This window comes from Cupressus sempervirens, chromosome 8 (genome assembly GCF_028749045.1).
Source record: "Cupressus sempervirens isolate cs-2001-9-10 chromosome 8, ASM2874904v1, whole genome shotgun sequence".
In the NCBI taxonomy this organism is placed as follows: Eukaryota; Viridiplantae; Streptophyta; class Pinopsida; order Cupressales; family Cupressaceae; genus Cupressus; species Cupressus sempervirens.
In genome coordinates, this window is record NC_143125.1 from 495,725,449 (window position 1) to 495,734,851 (window position 9,403).

Here is a 9,403-nt window from a genome sequence, read left to right on the forward strand (position 1 = left end):
CTCCATAATTCAAACTCTGGGCTCTCTGGTAAGACAGCTGTGTAGCGAACAAAAACGCACTTTTAGTTGGAGTCTTCATTGAGCTCTAGCAGTTAGAACTTGTGGATTGGTTGTTCATCGACTGTCATTAATTATAGAGGTTCATCGATTGTTAAAGAATTTTTTAAGTTCATAAAGGATGGAGTTGAATAATCACAGCACCTTCAAGAGTTCTTCTTTTAAACTAACTACCACATGCATAGCTCTACATTTTAACATAACACAAATCTATAATGCTGTGTCATTTTTTTAAGTTAGCGAAATGGGTGAGCATGATGGCATGATGTCACGATGTGGAGCAGCTTTAAACATCACACACTAAAGAAGAAATTAAGCCTAGAAAAGTAAGTCAAACTTTGATTATTTAACACTCTTGCACTAGGAATCAAGCCTTACTGTGTGATGTTTAAGCCGTTCGCACAATGTGATAAAATGTCAACAATATAAAAGAGGGCGAATGAAATGAAGTTTTCAATATGTTCATGGGCCTAAATAAAAAAAACATAAATATATTGTATTAATTTTACTACAAGAACCAAGTACAAGGTTGCCATAACCAGTATTTCAGTCATTTCCCCTTAATGATGGTTTACGGTTTTTAAAATAATTTATAAAAATCAAAAGATGTGAATCAGATCAAAGGATTTCTAAGTTTAGGTAGTAAATCTAAGATCATTTGATGAGTTCAAGTCATGATTTTAGATAAAGTTCCGATTTAATCTAAAATCATTAGTGAGGTCAAATTAAGGGTAATATAATCATTATCAACCTTATTAAAAGGTTAAATTATGGGTTTATGGGTAAAATCTTAGATATTATTATGAATAACTTTTGAAGAGAAACACATATAGAATATAATATGGGAGTTGTAATAGAAAGTATGAGTTTGTAGTATAAGAGAAAATAAGAATGTATAGAAACAAGTAAACATGTGAAGCATTTATTCATTTGTCAAATTAATAATAATACTATCAAATTAGACACAATAAAATATTTAATTGTAAATTATTCAAAATTTTAAATTTCTAATTAAAACTGAAAAACAAATAAATAAACAAATTTAATTACAACTAATAATAATTATACAAAATAAAAATAAATAATAATTAAATTAAGAACCAAATATATAGTCTAAAATTTCCAATGATTTACAATATGTACATTAATGTGGATTCAAAAAAACTATGAAGTTGAATCCTAATAACAATATGTTGTTTCTTCTAAGCTTTGCTTGTGGATTTGGAGTGTTCCTCCAAAGTGGATGTAGAGTTTGCTAGTTCAATCCTCTGCAATCTTGACTGTGAGATTGACTCTTATAGAGGTGGAGTTGATTTTGGTGTTTTTGGTGGTAGAGGCTAGTTTCATTAAAGGGTATGGAACCTAGGTGGCTACTAGAGATAGTGTAGTTGTTTGGGAGTTTCTCTCCCCCAACTTTGAATTCAAAATCTTCTCTCCCCCTACTGCTATTGAGGAGGACCCCTTCACTATTGAGGTGGGAAGGGAGTTTGTGGGGGGGATTGAAGATTTTTGAGACAGATGACTTGAATTGGTGGTTCTATTGGCTGTGGACCTATAGCTATAAGGGTGTAAGAAGAACAAGCTACATGTTGACTATAATTTGTCTCTACGCCTTCTGAGGATGAGTTTGTCTCTCCCTCTTAGTTTCTTTTTCTCCAGTGATCAGGTGGTTGCTGTTAGTTTTAAAGGGCTCATCTAGGTCCTTTGTTCTTGTTTTTGGGTTGAGATTGCAACTAGTACATGGGCTTGTCTCATGTTGATCCTTAGCAATGCAGACTATGGTTAGTGGATTTTTTGCATTCAAACCTTTGTTTTTGATAGAGGTAAAGCTTAGTTGATGTCTCTATAGATGTCTTGCACTAGTGCTACTAATTTCTTGTTTAATAGTTTCTACTATGTTTTGTCTGTACCTTGGGTCAGCACCCTCTTATTGCTTTTTAAATTCAAAAACAATATCACAATTTGACTTGTTGTGGAAAATATCTCGTACTTATGAATTAATGAGCTTAAGGGGCTTTATATTGAATGGTTAATAAGACACATCACTTCATAAAGTTTTGTAGATAGGGTTGAAATCCAAGTGGATTTAACCATGGATGAAACTAGGAAGTTAAAAACACTCAACCTAGATTAGTAGTGTCTCATGCTTCACCTCAGTAAACATCCCCTAAATTGTTAAGTGTTTTATTCATCCTTATGAGAAATGTGTTCTCTGTACCACTAGTCATGAAACATAAGTCAATAAAATTTCAACTAAAATAAACTTGCAAAGCTAAATCCTAAAAGAATATCACAAAGTGGATTCGTTTAATCCTTTCAAATGACTCCAAGATTAACTTATGATCGTAAGTACCTCAACCCCCAAAAGATTATATGGCTCTCTATATAAAAATCATTACACATTAACCAATCATCTATAAATGAAAGTAAATTTGATTATAAGAACTATTAATTAAAATAATGAGATGCTTAAAACTTACTATTGTATTATATATTCTTACCAAATATTTAGCTAAATTTTGTTAATAAAAATTTAAAATAAAAATAAAGAACCTCTTTATTTTCTTTGTACATGTTAACTATAGAAATTATATTTCATTATAAATCAACTTTTTTCATTATGCATGTCACTAACAATCTAAAAATGCCAATTTTTTGTATTTTCCTTACACCAAATCCTTTAATAATATATAATCCTTTAATAGAGAATCCATTGACTAGAAATTGGGAGGATATGGATAGTCATTTTTTAGTAAGTCCAAGGTGTTTCCTATATGATATCGATTGTCTACATTTTCAAATCAATTGATTGGAATTGACAAAAGCATGAAAAATATATAGTTTCAATTAAATCATTTAAAATAAGTTTTAAAAAATATTTGATGATAAAAAATTAATAATCATGTTTTGATAATTATAATTAGAAAAATAATATCATATCTTTTATTATTATATTTTTCTATAAGAATATTTTTTAATGTTTTCTTTTTCTTATGAGTTATGGAATTTTTTTGACCAAGTCTAAATTCAAATTAATCTACAAACAAGGGACCACATTACTATATCAATGACCATGTTACCTTAATAAGAATATATACTCATACGTACCTACCAAAAAAGATCTATCACAGGATTGAAAATTTGTGAAATCATTCATATGAATAGCATAATGCTTTATAATCTCGCATGAAACTAGATAATTGAAAGCATAATCCCAAAAAAATATTATAGCTCAAATGAGATTTGAATCTTGACTACAATATCAATAAGGATGCAAAAGAGTTGAGGTCCCTCAAAACATGTCTGAATAGTGAAAATAAATAAATAAAATTTGAGGCAAGTTGAATACCAATGCAACACATCATATCCCATTGTATAGTCAAAATAAAAGATCTTTGTAACCCTTTATTATCGAGATGGTAGATAGATAGCTATAATTTGGTTAATATCTTACATTAAATGTCAATTCTTGATTTAACGTGTATGTGTGTGCATTTTTTAAGGCTATAATTCTATTATACAATGTAAAATTAATTAACCAAGGCATAAAAAATAGTGAGATAAAGGTTAAGGCATGTATAAAAATTTAGAGAAATAAGAATATCAATTTGATGCATAACTATACTAGTTAGAATATTGAAAAAAGTGTAAGAAGCATTATGATGCACATGGCAATATGTTATACACAACTAATTTGTTGATTCCCCTCATTGTAATTTTCTTAAGGCTATAATTCTATTGTATATTACAAAATTAATTATCTAAGAAATATAAAATACTGGGATATAATTCTATTGTACAAAACAAAATTAATTAGCCAAGGAATATACAATAGTGAGATGAAGGCTGAGACATATTAGAGCAATTTACTAAAACTAAAATTGCCAATTTGTAAAGTGTAGCAAACATCATGATGGACATGAAAATATATTATGCATAACAAGTTTATTAACCCAACTCTTTATTATTTTATGATTTGATTTATTTTCAATAGATATATTTCATCTTCCTTAGTTTAATGTAGTCAATATATTTTACTATTCAAAACTAATGTAGTCAATATATTTTACTATTCAAAACTATCTTATGTAATCAATTCATGTGTATTTCTTTACACATTTTTATATATTATGTGTCTTGAATTAAGAATAATATGAAAAAAAAAAATCTTTTATGATTTCTTTTCATTTAATAATATTATTTCATTTTATTATAACTTAGGTACTATAAGAGAAACCTAATAATAAGACTAACTCTTAGATTTTAGTGAATAGAGGAAATTTTATATTTAATCTTTATTTCAAATACGCTTCAGCAAATCAAGGGGAATATATAAGAACAACTATCAACTAGTGGTAATTCATGGAATATTTTATGTGAATTGCAAATAGAACTAACTATCTATGTATGTGAATAAGAATTTTGTTCAATAATAGTTGAAAATTTATTCTAAAATATATTTTATTTTAGATTTACAATGATAAGTTTTATATGAGATTCATTAAATGTAGTCATTTAAGAGTTACGTATATTTATCTTTCATGAATTTTAGAAATGCATCCTACTCACACTCTAAACATTTCTAAAAGGTTTTTCCTTATCATCTACCTAAAATTAGATTGTGGAGGAATTCAATAGTAATAACTAGAATAATTTTTTTTCAAATATAGTTTTGAATTAAATATTTCTAATATATAGTATTTGAAAGAGAAGAACTTAAGGCTAGGTTCCTAAAATCAAAAGGCATCTATTAGTTGAAACTAAAAGTGCTAACTTGGCTTAATATGTGACCAATTAAATGAAAGAGAAAATATAGTGTTGACATCCTCATTAATATTCATTTGAATTAGCAATTTAAAAATAATTGTATCATAATAACAAGATATTATATCTCATTTCAACATTATAAAATGAGAAGACCATCAAAAAGAGGAGGAGATGACTAGCGAAGGCAAGAATGAGGAGATCATCAACAGGGTGAGGACAATCCTATGCCTTTTTTTGTGTTAGATACTTTTAAAACATAGACCAATATCACTGAGTCTACGAAGGAGAGTAATATGGGTGATCAGGGAATGGTTATTGCCCATGTTAGGATTTTAAACTTGGAAGCTCAAAACTAGAGGACTAAGAAGAAAATGGAGGTCTAGATTGATAAGCTTATGAGAGGTGACAATCAAAAGGAGGAGAATATTGTGTCATAGGCTACTGCTGATTGAAAATTCCCTTGTTAAACAAGTTTTATCCAAATTGGAGGAATTCATTACCATCATCATAAAAAGGAATGAGGACTTGGAGGATAAGTTTGACAAGGTGGAAAATTTCTTTGTCCATGTTATGCATTTCACTATGACCATGCTCCATCTTCTATAGACTAGGAATGAGGAAAACAATGACACTAAGGACATGGAGACTACTTGCTCACCATATTACTTCTTAGGGGATGATTGGCTACGACTACTACTAGAGAACCTGAACAAAAAAAGAAGAGATAGCTCCTAGTCCCTTATCATTTTTTTTTCATGTTTATGTTAACTGCTTTCTACTTGGCTCATGGGGCTATTTTTTAATTAATCACCAAAATATGTTTTAACTAAAAACTGCTAAGAGGGATTTTTTAAAAATAATTATGAGAATATGTTAGCTGATACCTATAGTAAGTTTAAACATAGAAATATCTTACTATAGGGGGTTTTTATATTAAGAAAGGGAGTTAGTTAGTCATTTGGTATTGACTTTTATGTCTTTGGGCCAGCCCTCATTTTGGTTTCTTTTTAATATAAAAAATATTCTACCACCAATATAATATATATTTTTGTTTATTTTATAATACTCTTTTACTTGGATGATTTTTTAAAAAATATAGATTAAGACTACAATTGATTATTAACCTTATATTATAAATCATATAGTCTAATTAGATCTACATGATAGAAAGAAATCTTTATAGTCAACTATATATATATATATATATATCATCATCATCATCAATAGATGTCATTATAAATATTAAAAACATAAATAGGATCACCTAATATATAATAAAAAGACTATTCTAAAGAGTAGTTCATGATAGAAAGATTTTTAAACAAAAAATTATAATATATTATAATAAATTAGTTATATTAATATTACTCTAACTAAAAATCAAATATTTATGTGTTTAGTCATAAGATTACCAACTGCAAAATGCTTATGATCTTGGGTCTTATTATGTTTGAATTAAAAAATATAACAAATATTATATTTTTATTGCTTTGTAAGCTTTTAGTAGATATTTATTAAGACACCTGGATTTGGTTATACTAATAGGTTCATGTAGTTTATGTGCCTGAAATTGTGTATTGTTGAATAGATGTAATATAAAATATGTCTATTGATAAAATAAACACCCACCAAACACATAAATTGATCAATCTTTCTTCTTTTCTTGAAATTTGTATGGGGTTATCATAGGTCTCTCATTCTAACATTTCATTGATGTACCTACAATGCAAGTCATCATGACCATGCTAAGGACTACCACAAGATGATTGATGTTGCAAGCTGTTATATTGTTCAATTAAAGATGACAAGAATTTGATTTATAGGAGATGCGATACACCATCATGGAGATTGAGATATATCAACCAAAAAAACAAAAGTACGCATAGGAGAAAATTGATCCAAATTATAGAAATGGATGCCCAACACAAAGCATTAGAAAATACAATGTGAAAAGAGATAGTTTTTCAATCATGGAAAAATTTAAATATTAGTTAATAAAATATAGCAGTCAAGATAATATTAATGAAGAGACAAACAACCAAGACCTTGAAATTCATTTACTAATAGTTATGCACTTAGATATTAAGGTGTTGAACATTACTATGAATGAAGTTGTTGAACATTACAATGAATGAAGTTGGTTAGTATTGCAAGCCTCTAAACAATTGGAAATTGTACAGTGCCCTCCAAAAATAGTCATCTCATTTTTTTACTACAAGGTGTCTTCAAATGTCTTTGAAACACTACAACTTAACGATCTTAAAATCTACAAAGGGGTTTTTCACTAGCTTTCGTGTAACTCAATTTAAACTTCCTTTATCTATATTAATGAGCTCCACTAATTCTTAGATAATCCATTTAAAACACCATAAATTTAGATTGAAATATAGGTGAATGCCTTCTATAGGTAAAAAGTCATGTATTGATTGAGGATAATTTTCTCTTTAAAGTGTGTTGGATTGTTTCTTCCTTAAAAATAATTGTCAGTATCATATTGTTTTATAAATTTGATTAAATTAATGATACAAACTTCTATATTTATTTTAAGAGATTTAATGATAATTATGATTTATAGGAAAAGACACATTTTACATAAGCAATAGAAAAATTCTACATTTTGACTACATCTTTTATACAAATAATCTTTCAAAGTTCACATTCCAGCAAATTATAAAAAGACCAATATTAAGCTCATAAAACAAATTTAAAGAATTTAAATGGAATCTATGTAAGAAAACTTATATATTACTTTGAAAAATAATTATACTACATTATTCTGTCCTTATGGAATGAAGACAGTGTCATACTTAGTTTGGAAAAAGTTTGAATCTCATAGTCTGGTTGTATTAAATCAGCTTTACTGTGATTTTATAAACTATGGTTTTAATATATTCCTAATACGAGGAGACGCAACAAAGTCTCTTAAGAGATTACATGTGCATTTTAAAGGTGGACAGGCAAGCGAATTTTCCAATTTAATGCTAACAGACACAACAAAGTTTCTTATTAGTGTACAGGTGCGTTTTAGAGTTGGATGCTAACAGTATGAACAAAATTTTCATTACTAGGTTCATAAGAAATTAAAAAACCCATGCATAATTTTGGGGACTTCGTTCTGGAGCTACTATTGAAACTTGTAATGCAGTATGTGATGGGGTAAATAAAAGACATGGTCCATGAAACTAAATTATTTATAAGAAGTGAGAGAAACAGAAAAGAAATATATTTTCAAACAGTAACAGAAGGCTCTCCGTTGCTCTAAATTTCAGAAAGCTTCATTTTATTTCATGGAAAATGTAAGGATGATCTTACCTCTTTCCTTCCGCGGCTTCTTCAGATCTCTGCATTTGCACGACATTTACCCTAAAACAGTGCCAAATCTGGGGCCTCCGACATCCATGAAAAACCTAAACATTATGGAAGGGTATTTTTGTCAGACATTACAAATAGATGCAAACACCCAAAAAATGTCTATTGAGAAGGTACATCAACTGTCGCACGTATGCTTATCAAACCCTAAAAATCTGACATTGAACACAGAGAAATAGAGAGCAGACCAAGACATGGTAGATCGGTGGACATCTGTTTCACTCTAAACTGTTTCATGGACATGGTAGAGCTAAATCTGACATTCAGCTCTGTTTCTTTCATAACACCAGCAGTATCATTTGAGATGGTCTCATTGTACCTCGTTATTATCATTGTCTGGTCTGACAGTCTGCACCTGAGGACAATCACAACGCATCTTTGCGAAAAGCAAGAAAATTGATTCGATGAAAGCAGAAACGTGCAACAGCGGCGTTCCATCGCCGGACAACAAGTTGAAAAGCTGTGAAATTTGAAAAGACATCGCTCATTCAAGATACTTAGTAAATTGCAATCACATCTTTAGTGGCTGGGTGAAACCCTAAATGTGAAATGCTCACACATGTCGACCTTTGCTTCGCCTCGAGCTCCACATATGTCAGGAGTGCATCATTAAATGTATTATAATCTCCTGGAAGTTTATCAATTTCTTCCTCGAAAACGGCATGAGCCATTTTCATGTTTTAGTAGACCAAATACCGTTCCGAACAAAACTCATTTATCTCTTTATCTGCTTGATTAAATATCAACGGTACCCCTAATAATCATTAAATAGTCAATAAATGTGTAATTCGTATGATCATTATTAGTAGACCAAATACCGTTCCGAACAAAACTCATTTATCTCTCTATCTGCTTGCTTAAATATCAACGCCACCCCTAACAATCATTAAATAGTCAATAAATGTGTAATTCGTATGATCATTATTAATTGGTATTAACTATCTTCGCTTTCATATCAGTTACTTCTCGTACCTCACTACTTTTCTCCCTGCCCGAGGCGTTTTCCAGTATTTTGAAGCGTACAAAACTTATTGATTTTCTCAAGAAAGGTATCTTTACAACTGTGTTTCACCGCAACTGTAGTCTGGGATCCTCCTTTGATGGAATCCCTTGCTTATTACGAAAGTCTCTGAACGCCTCTCCCTTGTGCAATCCTACGTGTTATTTGAAATGTACTAATGTACTTGAAACTTAGTTTTAGTAGCTGTAG

At 29.6% G+C, this 9,403-nt stretch overlaps 1 long non-coding RNA gene across 1 annotated transcript in view; it reads right to left on the minus strand.

The window, feature by feature from the left end:
* LOC149543364 (uncharacterized) overlaps positions 1–8,881 on the minus strand; it is a 42,971-nt gene extending 34,090 nt beyond the window's left edge. Inside the window, exons 1-2 of the long non-coding RNA XR_016355232.1 lie at positions 8,382–8,881; positions 8,137–8,231 (exon numbers count right to left, since the gene is read on the minus strand). This is a non-coding gene — a long non-coding RNA (uncharacterized LOC149543364). The remainder of the gene's footprint in view (positions 1–8,136; positions 8,232–8,381) is intronic.
* Positions 8,882–9,403: the final 522 nt, after the last annotated feature.